Here is a 17121-nt window from a genome sequence, read left to right as displayed (position 1 = left end):
TGTAGGACACTTGGTGTCATGATATCCAAGACTGATAAGGTCTTGTCTCTGGATTACATGATATTGGTAGGTGTCATGATTGGTTAGGGTAATGATAGTATTGGTGGATCGTTGAGTGAATAACCTAGAGGTTGTATATAGTTTAAGTTAGCTAGCCTAAGAACTCTTGGTGTAAATCCTTATTACATGGTTCTTGTTTGATTTATTTCTTTTGGATTGATCATCTGTATGAGTGTCAATCTAGTTTTCGACTACATATGAGTATGTATCCATGAGTCATTTTTCAATATTAGCGTTGGCCCTAATATAGATATTGTCCCGGTGAGATGTTGATGATTGTATAGTGGGTGAGAGTCGGTAGTAGTTAACGGCTGATAGTCGGTACAACTAGTTGGGTTAGAGCCAATAGTAGTGTAGTAGCAGAGTGCAAGTGGGTGATATGTATGATTATAATGTACGTTGTATGCATGCTAATAGGAGAATTGGCATATCGGCATTAGAACCGAGGACTTTGCTTGTATGTATTGTATGTTTGGTACAATATGTGGTATACCGGGGAACCCACTAAGCTTTATACTTACAATTGTGGAATAAATGCTTTGCAGGTTGTTCGTGAAAAGAGCTCGGCAAGACTATCCACTCACATTGAAGATATTGGTTTATGTGGTTTTGTAATTCAAATTTTTTAATCTTATGGATTTTCAAAAATTTGAATGTTATATCATGATTTCAAGTAAAAGGTTTTAATTGTTTAACCTATTTTATATGAAAAATTTTGGTTTGAAATTTTGGACTTTACAAGTTTGTATTAGAGCCTTTGTTTGAGGGATTTGGGTGTGTTGTACAATATGTCTCAACTCAAATTAAGGATGGGAGATTTTTGTAAATTAAGTTTTAGAAAAAGAATAATTTTATTCAAAGAAATTTAAGAATGTTGTTGGGTCAGAAACATGGGCTCGATCTTTTTTCATTTTCTTGTGTTATTGTTAGCTTGAGACCATGAGCGTGATTTACTTATCTGACTTTAATTTATAAAAAAGGAAGATGTGATACATACATTCATCCAGAGCCCATGAAGTAAGTGATTCCTGATATACCCATATGGTTATGTATGTATGTTATGGATTGATATAGATGCTAGCATATAGGCTAAGGATTTGTTCAAGAATTGCATGGTAGAATTCTCTGATATATATATATATATATATATATATATATATATATATATATATATATATATATATATGCCTCGTATGCCTTGTATGTGTTGATTTTAGTATATGCTGTGGAATCTTGATTGATATTATTGAACTGGTAACTGAATGCTATAAGAGTTGTACATAATTAGAATCTGATAGCCTTAGAATTCTTGATTTGGCCGTATTACATGTTCCTGCTTTGGTTGTGCTTTTAGTTTAGAGACATTTATTCGAATGTCTATTACATTCTAGATTATGCATGGCTAAGTATTCGTGAAACATTTCAGTGATATTAGTTGAGGATTTTTTTCGACTTGAGGGTATGTAGAGAGAGAAGAATCCTAGAGAGAGTCTAGGAAGTGTAGTATTATACACATTTTTAGATATATGCATGCATGATAGGAGTTTAGTGAAGTGATGCTAAGTCATTTGGGAGTCTTGGAACAATCCTTGGAGCAGGCATGGATAGGTGTGCCAGGTAGTATGGACCCATACTATTGAAAGCACATGATTCGTAGTTGGGCCAAAGAAGTGTTAAAAGGATACTAAGGAACATATAGGTGGGTATGCATAGTGTGGGATAAACTTGTGCATTGATTTTTATATGTTCGTATTGTTTTTCAGATCCAATATGGTGACTATTCGTGATGAAGGATCGGGTGAGAGGGTGTCTGCCACATTATCACTGCATACGTTTTGAGGCTCATGCTAGAGGGTTTTCCTGGTACGATTAACATAGTCAGGGATGAGTTGGTTTCATTAAAGGATGATTTCTTTAAGATTCTACATGCCGAATTGGAGTCCAGTTTTCCATGGGCTCGTGAGGTCACCTTCTAGTAGTTTGATGCTTGTGGAGCTCTTCCTTTCATAAGAAGAAGGGAGCCTATCATCAATATTCGATAGATCGTCGATGTGGATAGTGAAGGCTAAGTTCATGCTCGTAGCATCTCTGATGCGTGATGAAACGAGGGCTTAGTGGGGCCAGGATTACTCAGCGCCTCGAACCAAGTGCGACTAAATCTATGACGTGGGAAGATTTTGTTACTAGATTCTAGAGAGAGGTCGTTCCGACAATTGAGGTTCAACAGTTAGTGTCAAAGTATTTGACACTTGACCAGACTACATAGATGGTGGTTGAAATCACCGCTAAGATCAGAGAGAAAGAGAAAGAGAGGGAGAGAATGTAACGACCCAATTTTCACATCCGAAAATTTCGTTTTAAACATTACTTTAGAAAACATTAATAATTAAAAACATTGTTCGTTCACACCACAACACAATGTAAATCATGTTTAAAAAGCCAAACCATACAACCCATCAAAATATCAGAGTACAAATCCCAGTGAGTCTCGTAAATGCGGAAACCAGAGTGTGTGCATGATGTGCCGCTACCGCGCCAGCTCCTTCCCCTTTGAAGAAGAGGTACCTGAAACCAAAAATATAAAACGTAAGCACAAAGCTTAGTGAGTTCCCCCACTGTACCACATACCACATAACATACATAAATTTGTCAGGCATATCTGGGTGCCCGACCTACCCCTTCGGTCCTCTCGACCGGATACTGCCTAGCATATCTGGGTGCTGGCCTCCCCTTCAGTCCTTTCGACTGGATACTACCTAGCATATCTGGGTGCTGGCCTCCCCTTCGGTCCTTTCGACCGGATACTGCCTAGCATATCTGGGTGCTGGCCTCCCCTTCGGTCCTTTCGACCGGATACTAGGGACTATTTCACCCCCTACTACTACCACATAACACATATATCACATACTCTATCTAGCATGACTGGGCATAACCGCCCCTTCGGCCCTATCGACCGGTATTCTGGGGGACTATCTCCCCCTACTGACCCACCACGCACTCGCTCTTCCGATGCTCCTCCTTCATAGCCTCCTGTTGAGCCTCCCGAATTCGCTCCAATAGGGGAGTCACTACGGTCATCCTCATGCATACGTCCCTGATCGGCGGCGCCTTGTGGCTAAGCGCATCGGCCACCACGTTGGCCTTCCCCGGGTGGTAAAGGATCTCGCAATCATAATCCTTCACCACATCCAACCACCGACGCTGCCTCATGTTCAGATTCGGCTGGTCCATGAGGTACCTCAGACTCTTGTGGTCCGTGTAAATGGTACAACGAACCCCGTAGAGGTAATGTCGCCAAATCTTGAGGGCGAAGACCACAGCCCCCAACTCCAAATCATGCGTCGGGTAGTTCGCCTCGTGAGGCTTGAGTTGCCTCGAAGCGTAGGCAATGTCATGCCCCCTCTGCATCAGAACTGCGCCAAACCCCGAAATGGACGCATCACAGTAAACCACAAAATCCTCTACGCCCTCCGGTAGGGCTAAGATCGGCGCCTCGCACAATCTCTGTCTCAATGTCTCGAATGCAGCTTGCTGCTCGGGTCCCCACCGAAAGACCACGGCTTTCTTCGTCAGTCGCATCAGGGGTACGACTATCTTGGAGAAATCCTGGATAAATCTCCGATAGTAGCCTGCTAATCCCAGGAAACTCCGAATCTCAGATGGAGACTTCGGAACCTCCCATCTCATCACGGCCTCGACCTTGGCCGGATCGACCAGAATCCCGTTCTGGTTGACGAGGTGCCCAAGAAATTGCACCTCGCGTAGCTAGAACTCACACTTGGAGAACTTGGCATACAAGCGGATACTGCCTAGCATATCTGGGTGCTGGCCTCCCCTTCGGTCCTTTCGACCGGATACTGCCTAGCATTTCTGGGTGCTGGCCTCCCCTTCGGTCCTTTCGACCGGATACTGCCTAGCATATCTGGGTGCTGGCCTCCCCTTCGGTCCTTTCGACCGGATACTGCCTAGCATATCTGGGTGCTGGCCTCCCCTTCGGTCCTTTCGACCGGATAATGGGGACTATTTCACCCCTACTACTACCACATAACACATATATCACATAGTCTATCTAGCATGGCTGGGCATAACCGGCCCTTCGGCCCTATCGACTGGTATTCTGGGGGACTATCTCCCCCCTACTGTCACTAACACATAACATAACACAGTAGTAGCAACCCTAGATGAATATCACAAAGACAATCATCTAATCACACGTCTCCTACTAGTGGGCCGACATTGTGGCCTTAGACCCACCGCTACTGGAAGGTAACTCACCTCAAAGTAGCTGCTAAACTGATCGGGAACTAACTGACTGCTGCTGCTGCTGCTCCGGAAATCCTCCGACTGCAATTCCCACAACATACTCAATCACACACTGCTAACTGTCCTTTGGGTAAAATGACCATTTTACCCCTGGTCTAGCCCTAAGTCAAAGTCAGAGTCAACTTTCAGTTGACCCGACTCGCCGAGTTGGCTCTCCAACTCGCTGAGTCTCTATCCAGACGATTGTCCTGAGTCCCTGATTCTACTCGTCGAGTTAGGCTATGACTCGACGAGTTCTTCTTCTAAACTGACATTGAAGTTCTTCGTCCTACTCGCCGAGTTGTATGAACAACTGGTCGAGTTCATCTTCATCCGATGAACACTCATGCTTAGACTCGCTGAGTTGTATGAACAACTCGCCGAGTCTGTTCTTGATCTATGAAGATTGCCTTGGACTCGCCGAGCCAGGCCATGACTCTCCGAGTCCTACCATGGGTGAGTTCAGCTTCCAACTCACCGAGTCACACCCTGTGACTCACTGCTCAAACTCGATACAACAAAAAGGGACAAAATCGGTGACTCGCGAGCAGACTCGCCGAGTCACATAAACGACTCGCCGAGTCGTCGCCATGCATCCATTAATTACACCGATTTGTTCGATTCCAGTCCATGGCATTCATAGATCTAGGCTTCTAAGGCACGAATCACACGTAAAGTTTCCAACTTTACGTGTAGATATTCACCAATATGGATTTTAGGGTTCAAAATGCCTCAAAAGGGTAGATCTAGGGTGAACAAGCCACATGGGTCCATAAAGCTAACAGATATGAGCTCCTAGAGCTCAATCTTGCCTAGATCTAGAGGCCAATCCACTTATTACGAAATATTATGCACATACTAGCTTGGGGAATGGCTCAAGAATGTCTTAAGTGAAACTTTAAGCATAGAAACAGGGGGAAAATGGGATATACCTCAATGAAACTGCTGAAAAACACAATGATGTTTGGATGGCTCTCCTTCCTCTTGATCTACTTCCCCTTCTTGCCTCAAAGCCTTCAAGAACACACAAAATAGCCTCAAACTCTCAAGGAACAAGCTTAGAACAAGGGTTGGGAGCTCTGGGGGTGAATGGAGGCTGGCAAGGGGCGGATATGAGGTTTAAATAGGGTGCAAACCCCTGAAACTTAGGGTTTCATCCAACAGCGAGTCGGACCTATGACTCACCGAGTCCAAGGCTAAAAATGGAAAATACTCAAATAAGATTTACATACCAGGAACCAGGTGCTACAGAGAAAGAGTGAACATTTTCTTTTCCCATGATATGTGGTGATAGAGGAGATGATGATGAATTGCTACCATGATATATTAGGGATAAAGATCCATGAGTTCTTAAGAAATTCTAGCTGTAAGTGATGGATTTTAGATGTTATAATGCGGAAAAATCCTTACACTCTTAAAGGTATATACAATCTAATAGATCTATGTCATAACACTACTGAAGCAACATACTATTGAGCAACAAAACTATAAACCGTAAATGAAATCAAAATTCACATTAAAAGAGGGTTACATGGCTTTTGTAGATCCCAATCAAGCTAATCAAACTCTTCTTGTAGTCTCCTTGGAAAACCTAGCTCCAATAGTGTGCGAGCCTCTATTAGTTCACACCCAAAACGCAAGAAACCCTAAATCATTTCCTTATTTACCATTAGGAGGCTTATGAAAACCCTGAGAATGGCTCCAAAACTATCCAAGCCATGGTAGGTTCTAAAATTGTTTCTTTTGTTCAACTTTTGAGCAATTATAATTCACCCCTTGCACCTTTAATTAATTCCAATTAGTCCCAAATTAATTCCAGATTAATTATGATTTATAATTAATAAATTATTACCCATTTCTAATTAATTTAATATTCATATAATAAATTAACAAATCATTAATTAAAAATTTCCAATTAATATATTAAACACATAATATATTAACAAAACCTTCTCTCTCTCTCTCTCTCTCTCTCTCTCTCTCTCCCCTTTGATAAATCATAGTCATTTCCTGGTTATGAGGGTCACCCTAAAAGGACTTTACTTTTATTCATCAAAATCATTCCAATTTAGTTAGGATGTTAGATACTTAATCCAACAGTCTGCCACTTGGATAAGTCGTTAATTATAATTGCAGATACAACTCCGAATATACAGTAAAGAGTGTTTTCCAAAGACACTACCAAACTCTGATTATACGTTGGTCCTAAGATAAGTGATCAACTATTCCTTCATTCCACAAAATATCATATGGACACGAGACATGGATTAGAATCAATCCTATTGGTCAAGATTATGTTTCTCAATTTCTAGATTTATGATGACTGAATTCAAACTACTAATTGAACACATCAATTTTTTTGGGCTTGCCCAAGCACTTCAGATGTTGGAAAAAATCATCTAGGGCTCAAAGATATTGCTTTTCCTGTGAAGGAAAAAGGAAAGAATAAACTTCAACTATATAATCATCAATTCCACTCACCAAATCATGCATGAAATTACACTTTATAACATCCAGTTATGAGATGCATTTGAGTAAACCAATGCACAATAGATTTGCAAAATATGACTTATATATGTCTATTTGATGAATATGAGATATTATTGTCTTAGAATTACTCATCATTGAATCCACGAAGTAATCTCTGAATGCGGGTTTAATTAATATATAATATACCTATTTTCAAGGTACTCATGAATGTTGCAGCATTACCTATGAAATGTCCAATCCATATGAACAATCTACAATCAATTTATGACAATCTAAAATCAATACTTACTCCCAAAAGTATGACTGACTGTGGCATTTCGAAGAATTAATATTCAAGAAGTAACACGTAAAATGAAACACGAAAATAAACTAATTGTTCTATGGCTTTACACTATTTGAATATAAATAATTCCCTATTATTTAATCACCATTACAATTACAAATTAATCTGTAGTATAAATGTTTTGAGGTAATCGACTTAATGACTAAACTTTTTAACATTTTGTTTATGCCAATGCTCTTAGAACGCATATCATGTTTTCCTTTGGTCATAACTATTGTGAATGAATTATTGAAAATATATTCACTTCACAACTAGAAATCCATACTCAACTTTATCTTGGATGTAGTGGGATCCCCTTCTTCTATGCATTGATATTATGTTATTTCAAGAATCCTTAGTCAACATCTGCACTTTCACTAAATGTTTCTAATGGCAATATGTTACTTAAAACAAATCTAAGGTCAATTATGAAGTTTTCTAGTCCGGGTATGCTCTTTAGATACTTCACTTGTACAAATGTGGTCTTACCTACATTGTCGAATTTATCACCATCTCCTACATGAAATCTTCCATGTTACATATCAAAATGAGTATCCTTTAGACTATTACTCAAATTCATCTCTAAAATTCGTGTCACCTCTAACTCTTCTCAATGATGTTCTCTACTATCTTCAAGAAACCATTCCTTGGTATCTTTCAATACATTAGAATATTCTTGACAGTTGTCTAGCGATGCTCAAATCATCCGAGACATCAGAATTAGCACAAGTCATAACATTCATGATCGATCCTATATCCACTGCATATGGGACTTGACTCATCTTGTCATTTTTGTGACTAGTACAAAGGAAATTTGAGATTCACTCAATTCCTTGCTATGAAGCATACATACAATCTATTTGGAATTTTCATTATTTAAACCTTTTAACATGTTGTGCTTTAACTAAGTCCTATTAATCATTTCAATAAATACTTTTAGATCCAAATACCAAGTATTCATGTGATTTCTCCTTGTCCATCATAGCGAAACAATTTGCAAGCTTTTGCAGCTTGCAACTTAAGCACAATGTTTTCTATGAGTAGTATTTTCATCAATACGCAATACCAGGAAGATAACGATACACTCACTAGCTTTGACATGTATTCAAGACTCATTTGAACTTCTAGAAAGATAACACACTTTGACTTTCTCATGGAAGAACAGGTTCCGTTTACGCGATGCTTCTCTAAATCTATGAATAGATTTCAAACCTTATTTTGGCAATTTTCTGTTTAAATCCTTTCAAAGTATTCCATATATCCTTTTAAGGTTTCCTTAAGAGTAAATTCATTTAAACATCCACTTTACCATATCTTATATCAAAGAATGGCAACAATTGTGACAAATAACCTAATAGACCTTTCTCAACTACTGGTGAGAATCTTATTAGGTTTTAGTTAAAAAAAAAAAATAGTTTCATAAACTAAAAAATATGGCAAACAGAAGACTGTAAGTTTAGAACATAACATAAACATTTTATACCTACCAATGATCACCTTGCAAGTTATAGAAAGATTTAAACACCAACCATAGAAAAGAGGAAGAAATAACATGCCTTGTTGTTCTTTGGGTCCTCTTGGGAGGCTTGGAAGTTGATGAAGAATGTGGAACCTTTGAGACACCAACATGAACCCAACTTAATGTTAATGATAGTCAAAACTCTTAAGCTTTATGTCCATATCCCAATATGACTTAAAGAGAGCAAAATGCAAGCAAGTAATCTTATAACACTTCTTTGCAAGAGAAAATATGAAAAAGTATATGGGAGCTACGGTTTTGGTGAGTAAAACTGAAGGGATGAAAGTCTTCATAAAGCTAAATCATTACCTAAGGGTTCTTATCACTTTAAGCACTCTATATCCTAAAGCCTACATGTCTCCCATGCCTTTGAAGCCATGCTTACTTTCTCATATTATATTTAAAAGAGCATGTCTTATTTCCTTGAAACTAGCCCATCTTTTCCCATTAGTATAATATGTTAATTAACAATATCACTTTAATATGATTCTTGTTCATACTAGATCTTCCAATCTCCCACTTGCTTAAATTTCATATTTGACCGATATAGAAAGTGGTGAACATTTAGCAAAATTTCACTGCCCCCATCAGCATATGACTTTGTGCCTTTCTATCAATGCCCAATTCCTAGAAGCCTAAGGCTACAATTGGTGTATAAGGTAAGTTTATCAGTTATCCAATTGCAAGAGAAATCATGTTGAACATGAGATATGGATCGCGATCAATCTCATTAGTTGCTCAACTTTTGGTAAGGCGTCATAGATGTCTAACTCTCAACACATAAGAGGAACAAATCCCATCTTCAATACATAAGTCTCTTGTATAATTCACATCATAATAGAGTATGACTTTTATAACTGCCTGGTTAAGGAAACAAAATTGACCATATCAAACCATAGTACTCCCTACACTTAATTCCCACAATGTATCTTAGGTTTTAATGATACAAAGATAATACCTTTTAATCAAGTATCATTCATGATATCGATTGATGCGGGTAAGTTCAATACTAGTTCTCTGAAAAGTACCTATGAAACTTGGTTATAACCACTTGTCTACTTTCATCTAATGAGAGTCAATAAATCTGATTCATATTAGTCTTACTTTATAATTTCTCCCACAATTATAACCGAATATGAACCTTTAGAATAATAACATTACTCATGGATTAAACATGTTAATATAGAACATAACAAGTATTAATATGATAACTATATCCCAATATATCATAACATTATCTAATAGTTGTTTTTATAATGTTCAAAGTATCTAAATACCAAATCCAAATCAAAATCCCATTTCTAGAATAATAAAGTCTTACAGCTGAAGTGTGACCATTCATACTTAGCTCAAAAGAATAACTTTATCAATGGCTCTGATAACATTTAATTTGTGTGAATTGTATGAATACCATCATATCAATACTTAACTTTACTCTAAGTATAGTTAAACTTCTTAGAGAATATGATTGGTGTTCTTTCATGACATAGAGTCTCTTAGCTTGATTAAGTATACTCTCGAAGTCACAAAGATTTCTATGTGATCCTTGAATGATAGAGATCAACATAGTTTTTCAATGATTCTCATTCATCAAATTGTACTTGAATTCAACTTCTAAAGTAGTGTATTCTTATTATATAATAGATTGTGTCATTATGTTTTGCTTAGACCTTATTCCAACAAGACTTACCCTTCATTCCATAATGAAGTCAAAAATCTAATTATAATTCATAATTTTTTTTATATATATTTAGAAATTAACATCTTGTGTAGCTCTTTCCACAAAGTTCATTTCTAAACTGATTGTCTCATATAAATTCTCTTAGTTATTTTAAAGTATTCTTAGAATGCTCTCTTAGACATCCAGTGACTTAACCGTGTATTCAATTAGTATCCTATGACATGCTTACAATATGATCAAATACCATGTCTTATGCATAATATGGCATAATTTATGAATTCATTTTCCAAGCAAATATAATATAAATCATTTCTTCTACTTCAAGCCTATGATTTATGTACTTTTGAGGCTAGCTCAAAATTATTGCACATGACAATGCTAAGAATTCTCCATAAGAATCTTGTGTCTTGATCCCTTTCAAGATATTTCCAATATATGTATAAGTACATGAAACTTTTAACCTTCATTTTTTATATCCCTTATAGATTTCACATTCCAAGAATGTATCTTGTTCTTCATAAGTCTTTCATTTTGAAAACACTTTCCGAGTCAAGGTGAAAACGACCCTGCTTAGTCAGAATGTAATTTCAAATGATTAAGCATGTCTCATTTATACAAGATTAGGAATGTCACTCTACTCCCACTAGTTCCTTGTAAACACATGTTCTATTCATTTTGGTATAAAAACATACCCTGTGGTTTTACATTAAAATAATGGTTGCAACATTCAAATGTTTGCTTTATATCCACAAGTGGATCTCCATCTCTACACATTTTGTTAGGATAGTATAGATTAAGAAAACCTCCAGGCTAATCTATATAGATATCTTCTAGTATATATCTTTTAAAAAAAACAGGTCTTTCTTGAAATCTATTTACTATATATCATATTAAGAATATGAATTTATAGTACATAATATCCTTGTTGATCTAATCATAGCAACTTGTGAAAAAGGTTTGATCATAGTCAATTTCATGAGTATGATGAGGGCCATAGTTAATGACATGAGTATGAGAAAATCCTTTTACTACAAGTCTTGCTTTAAATGTGTATTGCTATCCATGCAATTTATTCTTTCTAGAATAATTATCTATTCCTTCTAGCCTTGCTATAGGGATGAATTTTAATCAATCCCATACTTGATTCACATACATAGATTACATCATATGTTCATAACTCTAAGTCATTCATCAGATTCGAGATCTGATATCGCATCGTGGTACTTGATGGATTTTCAAGAAACCATTAATAAAATCTCATCAATGAGAGATCCCACATTTCTCAAATCATAGATGATTTCTACCACTAATACAAACAATTTGTGTTTGTGAATAGCCATTATTCAAGTTTAACAGTCTTTGTTAAAACTAGTGTCAACCATTACTACATAAGGTTATGGTTCTTGAGCTACTTCAAGTTCCATGTACCTCCCACTTACTTTGTTATTAAAAGCTTGATTTCTACTAACTTAACTTTCACCAGAATAAGAGAACCTATTATTGGTGGGTTTGCATATAACAATCTAAGCCAAATTTAGAGTATTACACACACACACACACACACACACACATATATATATATATATATATATATATATATATATATATACACACACACACACAAATATTTATTTAGTAGATTTTGGGTTTAGAAGCTTTAGTCCAACATCGACTTCAAATCCATAAAACATTAACTAAGATGAGGGTGGAGCCTTTCCATACTAAATCTTATAAAGTGTTTAATCTACTTATTATTTGGTATTTGTATTCAAAATACAATTAATAGTCACTGAAGTATTCAAAAATATTAAAGGAGGATATCGCTACCGATTAGAAAGTAAATCATACAAAGTGAAATTTAATTCATCCTTTATTATCATTAAGAGCTTAGATGGTTCTTACTAGTTTGTATCTCAAAATTTTAAACCTTCAATAATGATTTCATAATTACGCTTTACGATGTAAAATATAATTAAAACTAGTATAGTTTTTAATAAAGTTGATCTGATATCTAGTGCTTAATCTCATACATTCATTAGAAATGAAATCATATACCAAAGTGTATAGTTCCTTAATTATTTTCTCTACACTTTAATGAAAATATCATTAGGAATTCTTTACAAATAAATAAAGTTCATCTATGTCAAATATACTACATTATTTGCCTTTAAATATCATTTTCTTGAAGTTGGAATATGTGAATGTCATTTATATAGTAAAGATAATAATATCAAAGATGAGTTTGATTTATAAAAAAAGTTTACATCAAAAGTTCTTGTATATCTAAATTGATTTTATTTATAAAATATTGGTATTTACTTTATAATTCTTTTAAGATATCGAGTCTCATAAATAGAAGTTAATCATTTCAGACTAAGAATATCATCATTATGAAAAACAATATTTTATATATAGCAAAGTGTATAGTTCCTTAATTATTTTCTCTACACTTTAATGAAAATATCATTAGGAATTCTTTACATATAAATAAGGTTCATATATGTCAAATAAACTACATTATTTGCCTTTAAATATCCTTTTCTTGAAGTTGGAATATGTGAATATCATTTATATAGTAAAGATAACAATGTCAAAGATGAGTTTGATTTATAAAAAAAGTTTACGTCAAAAGTGCTTGTATATATAAATTGATTTTATTTATAAAATATTGGTATTTACTTTATAATTCTTTTAAGATATCGAGTCTCATAAATAGAAGTTAATCATTTCAGACTATGAATATCATCATTATGAAAAACGATTAAGTAAATTATCAAATATTTGAATAATATAACCCAGACATAAATTTAGACATGCTAAATTAAAAAATACATTCTTCCAAAACAAATATTGTTTTACATTACAAGTATTTTATGTTCTAAGCATAAATAATAAACTAACCTACTAGAGTGTAGTTCCAACTTGGTTACTCTTCAGTAAATATCTACAATCCATTTACAAATATTAGTTGAACATTTAAGTACCAAGTACCTAAGTGTTATATGAAAATTATGAGTTTTATCTACTAGATACTAGAATTAATAGTCTCTTCCCGACTTTCTTTCCAAATAAGAGGAGCAGATCCTCTCCTAGTGTCCAGTTTCTCCACAAAAGAAACAAGATACATCTATGTGGGCTTTAGTAGATTTACTGGGCTTAAAGGTGTTCATTCCATAAAACATGGGCCTCCTGGATCACATTAGGTGACTCTTTTAGCGTTGCATTATTCCACTGTTTAAACTAGCTTTAAATAAAATATCACCGTATTTTTTGGAATCTTGATTGACCTGTTATATCATCAAATATATGTTTAAATTATCCAAGACTTCCTAGAAGTCATTAATAACTATTCCTAGCTTGATGTTAGAAGTATCTTTAGCATCACAATGATGCATTTACTAGATATCATGTTCAGCTTTATTGCTCAAAACAAATAGTTTAGGACTGGGATGTCTCCATGTGGCGATTTTAGAATGATCCCAAGGCCTGCCCCTTTAAAGTTGGATGCTCCATTTATAAAGAGTATCCATTCCCCTATGTTTTATTCTTTTTGAAGTCATTGGATTTGTAACTCTACCTCAGGTTGTAGATCATCACTAAAATCAGCTACAAAATTTGCTAATTCCTGTGACTTTATTGAGGATCTTGGCTAATATTTGATGCCATATGTGATAAGCTTCACTAACCAATTAGTCATTATGCCTGAAATTTCTGGTTTTCTCATGACATTCTTAATAAGATAGTGAGTTTTGACATATATAGTATGAGTTTCAAAATAATGTCTTAATTAGGTAGAAGTTGTAACTAGTGTAAGTATTTGTTTTTTTAAGGAGAGAGTACATGGTTTTAGGATCCAAGAGACTTTACTTACATAGTAAATAGGTTGTTTTTCGACAGCAAGATCCTTGGCCACAAAAACACTTATAGCATCTGAAGATACTGAAAGATGTAGGAGGAGTGGTTCCCCATTCGAAGATCCTTGGCCAGTACTTGCTTTTATTCCCTTCTTGGTGACCATGTAACTAAGGAACTTGCCTATCTTCATTCCAAAGTGATATTTAAATGGGTTCAGCTTCATGTTGTATTCATCTAATATATCAAAGACTTCTTCAAGATCCCCGAGGTGATCTTCATCTCTTTTGCATTTAACCACCATATCAGCAATGTAGACTTCTATGGTGTCCCCTAGTTTTTCCTTGAACATTCGATTCACCAGCCTTTGGTACATTGTCCCTACATTTTTAAGACCAAAACTTGTAGCAATATATAAATATATACATGTAGGGGTTATGGAGGTAGTATCCTCTTGATCGTATGGTTCCATTTATATTTGGTGGAACCAACCAAGGTGCCCATGAATGTTAGTAATCCATGGTATATCATGGCATCTATCATGGAATCGATGTGTGGTAAAGGGAAAGGATCCTTAGAGAAAGCCTTATTAAGATTTGTGTAGTTCACACATATTCTCCATTTTTTGTTCTTCTTTTGTACTACCACCACGTTGGCTAGCCATCTTAGGAACTTGATTTCTTTAACCATTCATGTCTTAAGAAGTCTTTCAACTTCGTCTTGGATGATTTGGTCACTTTCGGGTGTGAACTCTCTTTGCTTTTGATACATGGGTATGAATAAAGGATCAATTTTAAGTTTATGAGTTATAATTCTCTTATCTATACCTGTCATGTCCTCATGCTTCCAGGCGAAGGTCTTACTGTCGTCTTTTATGAACTTTATTAGTTCTTGCTTGATATGTTCTAGTATTGAGGATCCTATAAGGATATTTGTAACATCCATGAAAATTCATAAAATTTAAACTTTTCAAAACAACCCTTTTTATAAAGATGTGTTTACAAAAACCATTGTTCCCAAAACATTAATTCAAAATCAGAATCTCTTTGAATATAGTTTTCAAAACATTCACATTATCAGAGTTTTCCTAGAAATCATAAGTCGAAAACACAAGGATGTGTATGGTCACGCCTTCACCTTGTCACAATCCACTGAAGTACCTGAAACCATAAACCTAAACTGTAAGCACGAGCTTAGTGAGTTCCCCCAAGGTACCAACATACATACAATAGGACATATACAAAACATCATGCAATGGGTCCACAGCTAACAGACTGGATTACCCCTGAGCCCATAACATAAGTGTGGCTTGCCCCTGGGCCAACAGCTTATATCAGGCTTGCTCTCGACCCCCCAATACAGGTCTGGCATGCCCTACTCGACCTTCAGCTCATATATGGAATGCGCATGAGCCCTCAGTATGAGTCTAGCTTTCCCTTCCCGGCCCTCAACTCATATCTGGATTGCTCCAATACCCTCAAGCCCTCTGTACACATCTGACATACCAATTGGGTCCTCAACTCATATATGGAATGCTATTAAGCCCTCAGTATGAGTCTGGCATGATCTACCCGACGCTCAACTCATATCTGGAATGCTCTAGGGTTTGTTTGCTAGAACACGAAGCAGTACAACCTTAACCCAACATACTATGCCGACAGATAATAAACATATAAAAATAATTGTGCAAACATGATTACAGGTAGTCCTATCGATCTACGAGACTAGCATAGAAATAACTAACATACCCATTAATATTTATCCCATACTTAGTATATCAACAATATAAAGTAATCAAACTAAAGGGTCGGCTTGAGTGCCTTCAACCCGAAAGTACGGTAAGGAAAACTCACCTCGTATTGTCAATTACACAGACGATCCCTGTCTGCTAGCTACTAGATCCCTGAACCACCACATCAAGATAGTACCCCATCAATAGTTGATTCCATGAATAATCTCTAACTACAGATATACGCTAACAGATACCAAAATGACAATCCATCAACATCTAGCCATTCACTCATATTATGAGTCTAATTCAGGGTAAAAGACCTATTTACCCTTCCTCAAGCTTGGCCCAAGGCCAATGCCCAAACTAGATGACAAAAGACCCAATATCAAAATAAACTCCTTAAGTCTGATTATGGCTAAAATGTCTAAATTAAGCCTAATTTCTTTCATGGCCTTCACCCAAGAAGATCCAGCAAGCCAAAAGCCCAACCATAAAATCCCAAACGGCCCAATACAGCCCAATGCAAACCAAACCCAAATCTTGATCCAAAAGGCCCAAATTACTTCAAGGTCCACACTTAGCCTAATTTTCCATATTAGGCCCAACTCCTTATTGGGCCTTATCCAAAGGTCTGATCATCTAATTAGCCCAAAACACACTTATCCACTTAGTCCATTAGGGCCTAAGTATCAAAGTCCAACAGATGGCCCAATACCCGAATCCCAAATTTAAAATCCAAACAAAGGACATACGCATGCATACCCCTTCATAACGATGGGCGTACTTTGCCTCGCATTGACTACCATTGGGGTGGTTGACTCCGTACACGGGGCGTACAACAACTTACGTGAAGCGTACCCTCGTAACGACCAAAATCATGATAAGTGCTTAATAGCTTAAGTACTTAAGCCCAAACTTCAGATCCATGGTCCAAATGCACATTAGAGTCATAAAGTCTCAAACTTTATGACTTTAGACATCTAAAAACGCTTAATACAAGGTCTTAATCCATTAAGACCTTTATACTAAATACATGGGACACTTCTAACCACTGGAACCTCATTTTTATGCCTTAGGACCCATCCTAAGGTCTGAAAGGACAACTCAATACGTACAAAATGAAACATGCACAAAGTTGGGACTTTTGGGACAATAAGAACACC

The sequence above is a fragment of the Lactuca saligna genome, chromosome 8, assembly GCF_052625555.1.
Source record: "Lactuca saligna cultivar CGN05327 chromosome 8, ASM5262555v1, whole genome shotgun sequence".
NCBI classification, from domain to species: Eukaryota; Viridiplantae; Streptophyta; class Magnoliopsida; order Asterales; family Asteraceae; genus Lactuca; species Lactuca saligna.
The sequence above is the reverse complement of the archived record's forward strand: the minus strand, read 5'-3'. Positions refer to the sequence as shown.